Genomic DNA, 15,285 nt, shown 5'->3' on the forward strand with positions numbered 1-15,285 from the left:
TTGTTCTTACCTCACAAATATGCTTAATAATTAATATTTTGCCCTTGACTTGGTCCAAGTTAAATAATAAAACAAACATCATTTAATAAGAAATATAGTAAGATAATTTTTGTAAAGAAGAATACAAAATGGAAAGTGTAAGATTAAATGCTTAATAACTAATATTTTGGAGCCCATGACCAGACGTTGGGACGTTATTAGTTCTGGTAAATTTACCTCCGCGTGCACAGCGGTGGGAGAGAAGTCGGGTTACCATGTTTCTTTTAAATAAACGTTCAGCCAACGGAATGAGATCAGCCGGCTTGTCGAGCAGTGTATCAACGCTGGCTGGAAGACGTAGAGAAATTCGAGGTGCACCAGTGAGGGGTCGAGGGTGACAAGGGAGGAAAGTGTAGGATTACCGACTATATACTTACGTTCTTCGGTTGGCTCGCGGGTGTTGTTTGTTGGGTTCATGAACAACATTGTAAGTAAGTGGAGTACGTAGCTGGCTGGGGGTGAACAGAGTCCACTGCAGCCCAGCCACGTGTTGTACCGTCTAAATATCAGGCTACGCTACATAAGAGCGCAGATATGTCTGCGAAGGGGCCCGTACTTGGTCCCGTGATCGTACCTCGTCAGCACAATGTAAGAGAAACACGGAGTATGACGCAATTTAAACACGTCGCGATTCCAAGTATCGACGGCTCCACGTGGAATCGTTTCACGCGCGTGAACATGCGACACAAGGAGAACATCGACGTACAACAACTCACGAAATTGATCATATGGTAGTTATGGTTTCTAGCATTCTTAGAATACAGATTTCTTCGAACAGTTCATGTTTCAACAGAGTCATTTAAATTGTTTGTTTATATTTCTAAAATTAACAAATTTTATTGTTCAGCTGTAATCGGTAAACGATACATGTGCATCTACACACTATACATGTAATAATATATACAATATTGTTTTGTTAATATTAAATAAAATGTTGTGCCTGCGCTTTCTTGTGCAATGAAACCAATCTCTTAAAATATAGTAGAATAGATTGTAAAAGAACTTTAGACAACTTTTTCGCGTGAAATATTGGCAAATAATTATAAATGTTTAATAGAAATGGATAGTGATATTAGAAAAAGGTATGCAAATAGTATTGGGAGAAATAAAGCTGATCGAAAGCCAGAATTCTCTGACACAGTGAAGCGTAATATAATCCACTATGTACAATCAGGAGAAACTGATAGGTTGAAAGCATTTAATGATATTAATATCAGTGCTGGATAAATTAGTCGGATTGAAGGAAAGAGTCAAAAAAATAATCACACGATGTTACGTTAAAAATTTGCTAAGAAATACGTAAACTTCTCTACGCAAGATTGAGAGCGTTTGATTTGGTCGGATGAAACAATCCGATAATATGAAAGTAAAATAAATTAGCTTGGACCGAATGAAAGAGCATGAATCTAACAACGACAATCAAAAATTAAACCGACGACTTGTTTGGCCTACAGTAAAATTTAAAAGAGTATACGTTATAGTATGAGGTTGTATGACTATGTTAGGTGTTGGTCGTATTCATCGAATAGATGAAAGGATGACTGCAAAGGACTATATAAACATTTTAAAACGCTTCCATGATGAAAAGCATGCAAAAATTACGAACATTATTTTTTAATGACTTTTAAGACCACCAATTTTTTGAAAACGAGTTGTTTCTAACGCCCATGAAAGTTTCATTCCTAACTGCAAATTTATATCGATTATATTTAAAATTTTCAAAAGCAGAATTACTTACGACTTTGAAAGTGTACGTTTCGTAAATTTCAAGGAATTAAATAATGTTTCATTAAAATCCCTTAAAAACATTCAACTGAAACGTACAGTTCGAACAGTTACGAAAATTCGAATGAAATGCAAGTGCAACGAACTTTATGAGGGAACGAGAAACGTACCTAGTTGGAGAACGAGGGATTAATATCAAGCGTACCCTGTAGTTTTTGAGCAAATATGCAAGATCCGTGCGCGCGGGAACAGCGACAAAGATAATATTTGTTGAGATTTACACGCGTGCCGTACCGACGTTATTTTCATATCCGTAATACCGGCATGTGTTCTGTGATAGTGTACACGTATACACACGCTCGTATGCTTATACGAAAAATGACACATTTGTAGCGTCGCATGGCGTTGCAGCCTACAGCTCGAAAATGTCGAACTTCGAACGAATACGTACGAAAATACGCCAATATTTCTATCGATTTACCAGTTCGCGTCGATGCGTCCAACAGAAATGCGAAATGAAAGTTTTTTACGCTAAATTTTTCAGGAAAAATAATCGACAAATATTTATCTTTCTATAAACTGAGCTTTAAAGTTTAAAAGTCTGAGTGGTTGAGAAAAATAAAGCTTTATTTATTATTGAAATTATACTAAAAACATTTTTTTAGTGCTATGAATATACGTAGGAAAAAGCAAAATGAAACTTTCGAAACTAAAATTAATTAGTGTTAACTTAAATTCAATTGGACGTTCCTGGATTTCAGCTGCTACAGATTTTTAAATTAAAATTACATTTTTTGTCGACTAACGCTAGCCTTTTTTTATTTTTCATCTTTGCTACGGTGGTACTGTACATAGGTTTCATTTAGGTATTAACAGATGACCACTATGATTAATTCTAATTAAAATATAGATATTTAATATTTCCTCAAGGCCTAGATATATATTAATATTGTAATATTCAAATAGTTATAAGTATTCTAGTGTTACTACCATTATTATTAATGTGGTACAGCTGAAAATATAATGACAAAATAAAGAAGTTGCTAACATTCAAATGATATAAACACATTAGATTTTCTTTATTAAAATAGAAATCTATAAAATAATTTCACTTTATTTTTTAAACGTTTTGACCTTCATCAAAAATATATATTTTCAGTAACATCGTAAGTATTTTCTAAATGTATTAACAAATAGGTTTTTTTTTTTCAACGATTGTTAAATACTTATTCTTAAATTTCATTTATTTTCATTAATCTTTTCTTAAATTTAAACTATGATATTTATGATTAAAGGTGAAACGTTGAAAAAATAAAGTTAAACTATTGCTTGGATCGAAATAAAAATATTGTATAGAATAACGTTGACAAAATACCTAAAATGAAAATGAAATTTAAAAAAGAACTCAATTTATACTAAATCGTACTATTCAAATATTTGAGTAGTGAATAATACCAAATATTCGAATACTCGTTTCGACAAGTAGTTTCAGACTTAGTATTCACCCCATAGTTTTCGTTTTAAAATTATACCAAACCAAGATATGTAATCGAAATTTATTTCAAAATCGATATCGTAATGGCTGGATTTGAAACAAAGGAAATTTATTAGGTGTACAAATGAATGATCCAAATTATCTTAAGCAGTTATAAAATGAAGTTTAAAGACAATAGATTTTCCCGCTCTTTTGCGGGCACATAGTGTTGACATATAGCTAGTTAAAACAAAAGATAGTTTAGCAAAAGGTCCAACATAATCTTCAAAAGTATTCAATTCAGTAGGGTCGAAAATGGCAACAGATAAAGTGCATATCCGACACTGCATTCTTTACGAATTCCAACAAGGGAAATATGCTGCAAGAGCATGCGAATCGATTTGTTCCTTTCTCGGTGAAGGTGTTGTATCGTATGATGTGTGCGCATTTTGGTTCAAGCGGTTTAAAAGCGGTGATTTGGGTCTAATTGACAAACAACGCTCTGGAGGCCTTCGGAAGTACGACAACGATGATTTGGAACAATTGCTCGCTGAGAATGCGGCACAAACGCAAAAAGAACTTGCAGAACAATTAAGAATAACCCAGCAAACGATTTCCAAACACCTACGTGAGACGGGAAAGATTCAGAAAGAAGGAAAATGGGTTCCGCATGAACTCACTGCAACCAACAAAAATCAACGAGTGGCAGCGTGTCTTTCTCTTTTCAATAAGCAGCGTCGAAAGTCTTTCTTGTGGATAATCGTTACGGGCGATGAGAAGTGGATACTCTATGACAATCCGAAACGCAGAAAGTCATGGATAAATCCCGGCGAAACATCAACATCGGTTGCAAAACCCAATCGCTTCGGAAAAATGGTTCTTCTCTGCATTTGGTGGGATATCAAGGGCGTGGTTTAGTATGAGTTGTTGAAACTGAGTGAAACAGTAACTGCGAACTGCTATGAACGTCAATTAATCTGCTTGAATCAAGCATTGGAACGAAAACGTCCGTATACTGACAAAGGAGAACGTCCAGTGAAATTGTTACATGATAACGCCAGGCCACATATTGCTTCCCATACAAAAGACACCATTACGAGTCTTGGCTGGGATGTCTTGCAGCACCCGGCGTATTCACCAGACATTACTCCATCTGATTATCACCTGTTCCGGTCGATGCAACACGCCTTATCCGATATACACTTCCAATCAGTGGGTGAGATCCGAAAATGGCTTGACGACTTTATCGGATCCAAAAACGTAAAATTTTTCCAAGATGGAATTCATCAACTGCCTGAAAGATGCCTTAAAGTTATAGAAAGTAACGACGAATACTTTGATTGAACAATTCAATTTACTTTCTTTTAAAATAAACATTAAATGTGGCTGGAAAAATTGGATTATTCATTTGTACACCTAATAGAATGTTCATAATAAAATTAGAGTTCAGAATTCACGAGCAAACCTCTGCAAACGTGCATCATCCGACTGTTTTCGTCGCGGATACATCCCTTAAAGATGCTCCGCGACTTCCCCGAGTCAAACAACAAATTGGATTTGTCCGTGATAGAATAAACGGCGCCTGCAGGGGTTGCGGAGGTGAAGTCTGGGCAATTCGATTGTTTGTTCTTTTAGCGGAATGGGTCCGTGCGTCCCGCCGTACCTAGTACATTTTTGGTATAAACATCGCGGTTTATGCTAGGACACGCAGCACGCTAATAATGTAGTCAATGGTAATATTACGTCACTGTAGGGTCGTTTCGGTCCTGAAAAAATAAAATCGAAGCACGATGAACTTGGTGCATCGATTTCTCTTCCGACGCACCGAAACAGAATTTGCAAAAGAAAGAAATGGATGGAATTAATATAGATTTTTCTTCTATTTACGTATAGTTTTAGCGTAAATTGAACTTTGTAAGAAAATTGAAAAAACCCTTATTTTCTAGAAAAATAATGAATTTTGACATTGTGAAATTTTGTGAAAAGTAATAGGACCAAAGAAAATTTTGTAAAAACAAAAAGGCAAGATATACATATAATAATGTAATTCACGTTCCGCGGGCCATTACAGTTTGCAAAATGCAATAGTGGGTGTTCTATTCGTAAACTAACTTTTGCATAAATTACATTCGTATATTCATCTATAAATTAGAATTCGTTAATGAACTTTTAAAATCAATATTCAGACAGGCAACGTCGAGGGTAAAATCTAGTTTGTGAATGAATCTAAAATTTTTATTTGTTGTTGCAGAATAAAATTTGATCAACTTTGTTACTCTTTTTAAACTATATTGTAGAGCTCGACATTCTATTTTTCTTATCCATGTATACAGGGTGTTCGGCCACCCCTGTGAAAAATTTTAATGGGAGATTCTAGAGGCCAAAATCAGACGAAAATCAAGGATATCAATTTCTTGACTGAGGCTTCGTTAAAAAGTTATTAACAAAATTATTGTTATAAAATTATTAATAAAAATTACAAATAAAATTATAAATTTTTGTTACAAACTTTCTGAAAGATGGGCAAGATGTAACCGCACACAAGAGAGGTTCTTGAATAGCAATTCCGAAGGCGAATAGATGTTTAAGTAATTTCATACATTGTAATTATTTTACTATCATCACCGTCGTCATTATTATTATTATTATTATATTACGACGTGTTTATATTATTGTTAAAACCCGTAAATATGTATAAAAAACAAATAGTGACAAAAAATTCATGAACATGTTTCTTAAGAAATTTGTCCATCTAAGTCGTTTAAATTGCCCACTGTGAAGCCGTGGCGAGCAAAGAACAAGCTCGGATCTCGAAATCGTGGAGCAGGTAACGCGTCTACGACCTAGAGCAACCAACGTCAGAAAGTGAACCTTCGGTCCAGACTGTTAAAATGCGCGAGCACACTCGGCGTGTTGTGTCGTGCGATCGGTGAATGGATTTTCTGGTCGTGTCCGAGGGGGATGATGAATCGCGCGTGTACCAGGACCCCTTGTCTTTTCGGCGAACGCAGGGGCGTTCACCGAAGGGAGGGTGAGTTCGACGTCGGTGCAACTACGGGAGGAAAAAGCGCACCCAGGGGGGTGGAGTGAAGTGGGGGGCGGTTTGTGCGTCCAACGACGAAAATGTAGGTGAGCCGACGCGACGTTAAGCCGCGGCGGAGTTGCAGGCTCGCGTGCCCTCGAGAATGCATTGAGACGGTCACGAACGACGAGGAACCAGACGGTTTCCGGAGCCTACGCGCGCGTACAACGATAGGAAGATGATTGTATTATAGTAATTCATGCTCTGACCTACTATCGAGTCTCCTGGATACGCTCCAGACGGGACAAAATCGATTCTGCGCGCCACCGGTCCGAACGAGTCTCAACGAGGGATTTATTAATTCCTACGGTTAGGTCGACGGACGCATTGAGGTGTCACGATCCGGAGATTTCCACTTTCTTAGATCTTCTCCTACGATATTTCTCTTTGGAAACGCGGCGCTGTTTTCGGACAGTTTATTCGTGGACGCGTTCCGTGGGAAAAACGGACGTCAATGTACGTCGTCACGAGATCGAAGATCTTTCCTCGCCAGATTTTCAATGTAGGAACGAGGAACACGGTTCGAGTAGGAAAGGTTGAATTCTCGGATGTTTACGTATACGGTGACTCTCGAAATTGATCAAATACTTCCCTTTACTTTCTATTCGATCAAACTCTGATCGCTAAATCTTCGAAAACGTTCTTGATGTATAATTTCAATTGTAATTGTTGAGGTTTTTACTGCACATTATTTTAATTATATATGTTTTATTCATAACAAGTAATGAGAAAAACAATTAGCGATACGAAGCGTGTTACATTATATTACAGACTGATCTATAATCAATAAATAATCCAGCAGGTGGCGATCAATTACCTGCTCTACTTTATCAACACAAGTGAGATTTACGATTATGTTTCGTCTTCTTACTTCTGACAGTAATGTTAGTGAAGAAAATAGAAAATATATCGAAAATAATTAAACAAGTGGAACGTTGGACTTGACATTAAATAGATTTAGTATTTTATACATCCACCCTTACATTAACACCAGAACTTTCAAAGCAGTCAAAATGACCCATTCGTTGTTTCTAACAAATCTTGTAAAAAATTTACTCGACTGAATTTTTGAAAATTTGTTGTCATTTTCTATAAGAGAATGAACAAACACTTATTTCCATTGCATTATACAATTCTTCACGCATCTACCGTTTTAATTTCTTTGGTACAAATAAGTACACTATAATTATCGATACTTCTAGTGTTAATAGCAGCTTGTATTCTATAATTTTTGTATATTGTTCAGAACTAATTTTGTTGTATTTATTCGTTACATTTTCTTGTAATAACAAAAATTAAAATTGGTCTTGTATTTTCCAATTAAAAATTATATTCATTTCCTGTAATTTTAATTTTTTCTACAACGCCTATCAAGAAAGAATTTTAAAAATTAATATTGTAGTTTGCAATTACCTTCCCATATATTCGATGACTAAGACCACTTAATAACGTTTCTTTCTACAAATTCTAATATTGGACGTACAATTCCTAGACTTAATTTTTTCTCCTGTCTTTTTCATATTCATTCTTTTCTATCCTACCAAAACCTATTTTTCTCTTGTCAAACCAGATTACATGTTTCCAATCTTATATATACAGGGTGTTTGGCCACCCCTGGGAAAAATTTACATGAGCGATTCTAGAGGCCAAAATAAGACGAAAATCAAGAATACCAATTCGTTGATTAAAGCTTCGTTAAAAAGTTATTGACAAAATTATTGTTACAAAATTATTAATAAAATTTGTCGACATACACGAATTTTTTTTCTCAAAAGTGCGAAGGATTTAGGGGGTATGTGTATTCACCAAAAATGATTGCAATTGACTTCTTCAACTAAAAATAATTTTTTTAGAACGATTTGAAACTTTGTAATTTCGCCGAAAATTTCAGTATCTACCCTACCATCTATATTAAACACTTTTAATTTATTTATTACTTTCTATGATATTGTTATTTTCATCTACCCATACCTATAGAGTGAATTATGCTGTGGGTTATTGTGTAAGAAAATTTTATTCTTCTACAATAGCAATTTGTTCGAAACGTTTATTCGAACAGTTAAATTTTTCGTTCGTTGTGAAATATTTCATTCTATAATTAAAATTTTTATTTTTTATTCAAACCACTGTTAATTGATAATAATTTTTAAATTTTCTCATCTTAATACTAACGTGTTCACAGCACCTTGTAATTTCAAAAATATATTTTTATTCGTAGCTTTTCCTTTTAAATTACAAAAAGTAGCTAATTCCTTGAAAATATACAATTTTTGTCGATACAGCAACGGTACGTACGTAAAAGATTTCATGATACAGATGGTCTTGCGTGAGTTTTAAAGAACTGTTCCTTCTCTGAAAATTCCATCGTTCTACTTTATAATACAAGAATACGAAGTTCGTTTAAAAATAACACGCATTACAAAATGAGAAAACGATTTAAAAACTGTGTCATTCTATGTTTCGAAAACAATACTTGCTTACCAACAGAAATTGCACGAGACCTTACGTGTAGAAGAAAAATATTTCGCCATCTCTGTGCAACTTCGCGTTACAAGGTTCTGAAACAAGCGCGAACAAATTTTATCTCCGTTTTTCGTCGTTTCCTTATTGGTATACAGTGTCCAATGGAAGCGAGCAATTCGAACGGATCAGAATTTTCCAAGCGTTCCACGTGAATCAACGAGATTAGAAGAAAAATCCGTTAATTGGACCTCGAGTTCAGACACCGTCGAGTATAAATTGGATCGCCTCCCTCTGTCTCCTCGTTGATTACTTATCGATTATATTCGTAATGGTATATAATAGCATGTCCCGAACGAACGAAGTCAGAAAAAATATCACTCTTCTGTCGCGAGAACGTGTTCTTTTATAACAACAATTAATGGGTACGAAACATTTTCATTCCTCTATGAGCAAAATTTACCTTGTACTTCACTTCTTCGAGCCTGCTGTACGTGGAGCAGAAAATTATTTTTTAATGTAAAATAAATAATTTCTTAAAATAATATGTGTCACATAACTAAATTTTAATTCTATAATATGTCTGGTTCTATATAAAATACTTATCCTTTACATAAAACTTTAATCCATAATATGAAATATATTAGTTTACATTTAGATGAACTTCTGCATTAGATGTCAATAATTATTAAAATTCGTATGTATTAGGTGTACAAATGAATAATCCAATTTTTCCAGCCACATTCAATGTTTATTTTAAAAGAAAGTAAATTGAATTGTTCAATCAAAGTATTCGTCGTTACTTTCTATAACTTTAAGGCATCTTTCAGGCAGTTGATGAATTCCATCTTGGAAAAATTTTACGTTTTTGGATCCGATAAAGTCGTCAAGCCATTTTCGGATCTCACCCACTGATTGGAAGTGTATATCGGATAAGGCGTGTTGCATCGACCGGAACAGGTGATAATCAGATGGAGTAATGTCTGGTGAATACGCCGGGTGCTGCAAGACATCCCAGCCAAGACTCGTAATGGTGTCTTTTGTATGGGAAGCAATATGTGGCCTGGCGTTATCATGTAACAATTTCACTGGACGTTCTCCTTTGTCAGTATACGGACGTTTTCGTTCCAATGCTTGATTCAAGCAGATTAATTGACGTTCGTAGCAGTCCGCAGTTACTGTTTCACTCAGTTTCAACAACTCATACTAAACCACGCCCTTGATATCCCATCAAATGCAGAGAAGAACCATTTTTCCGAAGCGATTGGGTTTTGCAACCGATGTTGATGTTTCGCCGGGATTTATCCATGACTTTCTGCGTTTCGGATTGTCATAGAGTATCCACTTCTCATCGCCCGTAACGATTATCCACAAGAAAGACTTTCGACGCTGCTTATTGAAAAGAGAAAGACACGCTGCCACTCGTTGATTTTTGTTGGTTGCAGTGAATTTATGCGGAACCCATTTTCCTTCTTTCTGAATCTTTCCCGTCTCACGTAGGTGTTTGGAAATCGTTTGCTGGGTTATTCTTAACTGTTCTGCAAGTTCTTTTTGCGTTTGTCCCGCATTCTCAGCGAGCAATTGTTCCAAATCATCGTTGTCGTACTTCCGAAGGCCTCCAGAGCGTTGTTTGTCAATTAGACCCAAATCACCGCTTTTAAACCGCTTGAACCAAAATGCGCACACATCATACGATACAACACCTTCACCGAGAAAGGAACAAATCGATTCGCATGCTCTTGCAGCATATTTCCCTTGTTGGAATTCGTAAAGAATGCAGTGTCGAATATGCACCTTATCTGTTGCCATTTCCGACTCTACTGAATTAAATACTTTTGAAGGTTATGTTGGGCCTTTCGCTAAACTATCTTTTGTTCTAACTAGCTATATCTCAACACTATATTACTAATTTCGATTATTCATTTGTACACCAAATATATTGCAATTTATTAATTCAGTTACATGCACTGAACTCAAAATAGTTAAGGCACGCGAAGAATATATTTCTAATCTCAATTCCTAAAAAAGGCATTCAATATCAGAGAAATTAATCATCTAATATCGGTAGTAAAACTTACTTTGTATAACAATAATGTAATAATAGTACGTTTTTGCTACGTATTCATCGAAGTTGGACTTTTATTCACGGATAACGAATGAAACGTAAACGGAAATTAGTTAATTTACGAATTTAATATTTTCATTCATAACTCGTAAATAAAATTTGTACATCTTTATGTACAAAATTATCGAAAATAAATCATACAGACAGAAGAAGCTAATATTAATTTTCAATTGCATTTTTATTTTATCTTCCAAAAGAGAAATTAATCCTTGAGTATTTGTACGTCCACGATATAATACTCTAAATAACAATAAGTGATTACAAACATTTATTCTAAACAAAGAGACACAGATTTTATAAAATTTCGTCTGCAAACTTCATAGAAATTGTGTTTATTAGGTAAGGGGTAGTTTTACCACCTCAAAAAAATGCGACATCATCCATATTCTTAGCCGCTCTATAAACCTATAAATCTAGCCATAAACCTAGCTAGAACTCTCTGCAGATGTTCCTTGTCAATATATGAACCATAGTGCAAAGCAACGTTGAGCAAAATATAATCTGTTGACATACACAATTACGTTAGAATTATACGATAATTACAGGGTTTAATAATTTACAACTATAATTACACGGTGGCTTTGTGGACGTAATCATAACAAATATAATTAGACTACCCCTAAACCATTGTTCTCTAAACTCGTTGTAGGCCACTTCGATGACTCAAAAACTGTAACCGTATTAAAAGAAGTTAATGATGAAAAGCTTTGAAAAACAATGATGATTCTTTTACTGTATTTTCATGAAAATGAATGCAACATAATTGTCTAATTATCCTAAAATTGACCCTCTGTGGAATGTATTGGTACGTTGTCGTCGTTGAAAACTTGGAGAAACGGATATTGGCAACTCAGTGACTCGGAACGATGAGTTCTCAGTTTTCCCCGGTGCATTTTCCTAACATCTGAATAATTTTGAGCGAGGTGCAACCAGTGGACGCTCGTGTGCTCGCAAAGTAAACCTCCGTCAATCTCGAACCGTTATGTCGCGTCTTAGTCCCGAAAAGGTGCGAGGACGACGAAACAGGGAAGACGAAACACATGTTTCGTATTAGATCTTTTCTACCTGTCGACCCGAGCTAGGGCGCATAGAAAGTGTTTAACGAATAATACTACGGTCAAGACGAAGGTAACGCCGGAACACGTGTTTCCGACAAAGGTCGTAGATATATTGTCCACGAAGAAACGTTCCGGAGGACGGCAGGTTCCTTCCGGAACATATTGGCAACACATGTTTCCCATTTCGGGATGCACTTTACTTGTAGCAAAAAGGTGCGCGGTAAGGTGGTTTATACAGCCCAGTCGTAAAAGGCAGGTTACAACCTGTGATTTTCGATTGTGGCCCCGAAGGTTTTTGCCCGAGGAAAATCTACACGTGACTGTTCGCCGCGGAAAATTCGGAAGGTGAGAAACCGGATGGACTCGTCTTCGATCGATCAAGCGGAAGAAAGATGAACGTCTGAATAATGTCATGCAATTTGAAGAGCTTTTACATATCCAATTATCAATATCAGCGCACACTTTTTCGATATCATGAAATCAATAAAAGCAGAATAAACCTTTGCATCTCTTTTAAATATATTTGATACTATACAGGGTGCAAAGCCACCCCTGTGAAAAATTGTAATGGGAGATTCTAGAGACCAAAATAAGACGAAAATCAAGAATATCAGTTTGTTGATTGAGGCTTCGTTAAAAAGTTATTAAAAAATTAAATTAAAACATTTTAAATCATTCACGGAAAAATTATTTTCGATTGCGGGGGTCAATTACAGTAATATTTGGTGAATAGACATACCCTCGAAATCCTACCCATTTTCGAGAAAAGAATTCGATTAGGTGCTGAAATTTTTCGGCGAAATTAAAAAATTTCAAATCGTTCTAAAAAAATTATTTTTGGTTGCAAGGGTCAATTAAAATAATTTTTGGTCAATACACATACCCTCGAAATCCTACCCACCTTCGAGAAAGAAATTCTTTACCAAAAATATCATTTCTAGCCAAAAATGCTTCCTCGAAATTTCATGCAAATGTTTAAAATATCATAACTTCTGAACGGATTAGATGATTTTAATGTTTCAAACGGCAAACTACGCGTTTTTTTATCAAAAATATGTAGGAATTCTAACAATATTGAAACAGTTGTTCCTTGACCCCTGTAAAAATAGTTCAATTTTCAAACAGCCATAACTCCTACAATAGTGAATATGTTTCAATGAAACTTTCTTCTGCTGTAGAGCTCATGGATACCTACAAAAAAGTATTAAACAACTTTTCTATAGGGTGTCAAACAAAATTACTAAAAATCAGAAACGAATTTTTAAGAAAAATCGACAGGGGATGGTGCTGAAATGTTCACTGTTTCACGTAGCTTCTTTACTACATAAAGAATTGCAGTAGTAGTAGATTACATCTCCAAAACATAAACAAAATTTTGAAACAATAGATTATCGTTTATGATACGAAAAAAATTACAGTGCTACTATCTTCATAACATGTTTTCAAAATGCTTTCCATTTTGTGGTAAGCAATAATACGATCTGTTGAGAAATTCATTATTCAAGTTTTTAAAAGTTTCCTTTTGAATATTTTTTCATTCTTGTACCATTCTATTCTGTTACTAATTTTAAATGCTTCCATAAAAAAGGATCTAGTGATGTCAAATCAGAAGATTTAGGCGGCTATTGAATAGATTCCCTTCTACCAATCCATTGTCCTAGAAACTTTAAAAACGTTTTTCTTGATATTACGTTTACCAGAACGGTATCTGTGGTATCTTAAAATCTACTTGACCAATTGGCTTAAAATTTTGGGAGCACAGTACATGTATAACTAACTTGTACTAGAATCAACACAAAATTTTTATTTTTTATCCTTTTTTAGACCCCCGGAATTTAAAAAAAGAACATGAACAAATTGATAGCGAAACTTCAAAGTGTTGCCATTTTTTTAATTATCACCATTTTTCGTTTGAGCTGCTACCAGCTATAGCCAAACTCATAGTAATTAAGAATCTTGCAAGTTTCCTCATTTCAAAGAAACAAAATGGCCGTAATCATAGACGCCGTGAGACGACCTTTTCAAAAGCAATTGTGTTTGAGTGCATGCAATGTCACCAATTTTATGGTGATAAATTATATAAAAATTTTTAAATGTCACTAAAAAATGTCACTATAAATAAATCTTGCAGATTTGACTGCAAAAGGTGTTATAGTTTATTTGCAACAAATTCCCCAAGAAAGTTTAAAAAAGCGCACTTTACGCTAGAATATCCCCTGAAAGCATATTTTATAATTGTACAATCGATATACAACACTATTTATTTGAACAAATGCGAAATAGAAAAATGTCTACAAAACATGTATAAATAAATCTTATAAATGTGACTGTGTCAATTTTATATTAGGGTTTTTATTTTAGATGACTAACAGATTATGTATTACAAATTACTGTATCACTTCGACAACGACTCACACTTTTCTTCTAGAAAATTTCTCACAGCGCAGTCCATATTTATATACATACATACATGCAACATACATTGTAGATACATTTGTCTCAAGACAATAGATGTCACACGTCGGTTTATTTCGTATATATTAACGTAGATCGCGTACTACCTTATCGATTTTCAGTTATTCTTAGCAGACTGCAAAAATTGTTATAGGTTGTTTGCAAAAAATTCCCCCAGAAAGTTTAAAAAAACGTACTTTACTCTAGAATGTCCCCTTAACTGAATCGTTCAAGTCTCCACGAAATCCCCGAGCCACAATCACCGTCTCGATGGTCATAAATCGCGTTATGTAATGAGAACAACCCTTTCGGCAATTATTAACCGACCAGCAGTCCCCCGACATCCGACGAACGCGAAGTTTCGAGGGCTCGAGTTCCGAGGAGTCCTAAAATTCCCAGGATGTGAGAGCGGTGCCATCGGTCGTACGGGTGGTAAGCTGCGGACGCGAAGGGTGAGAGGGGGAGCTATAATATCCTATGGCGGCTCGTCAACGGAACACTACGGGCACCAGCAATCGCCTTTGCTTTCGATTTTGCCACCCGCCGACACAAGCGAGCACAACCGTCCAGCACGGTCGTGGTTCGATTCACTTGGGCTTTCCCCAGCCGACCTTACACCGTCTACGACCTCGTTCTCCGTCTCCTTCGTCCTTTGACTTGTTCCTCTTTCTCCCCGTAGCTGTCATTCTCTCTCCCTTCTGTTCGCGCCGTTCGGAAACGGAGAACTCAGACAACCAGGTTTCCACGTGCGTGTGCGGAGGGGTCTTTCGACTGACCCTGCTCCAAGGGTGGAGCTTAAAATAAGGGTGGTACCTCACGGCTTACCTACCCCATCGGGAAACAGCATTGGGGATGAGATGAAAGCGAA

Source organism: Colletes gigas, unplaced genomic scaffold (assembly GCF_013123115.1).
Source record: "Colletes gigas isolate AHSC1104 unplaced genomic scaffold, ASM1312311v1 Colletes_gigas_Sc00063, whole genome shotgun sequence".
NCBI lineage: Eukaryota > Metazoa > Arthropoda > Insecta > Hymenoptera > Colletidae > Colletes > Colletes gigas.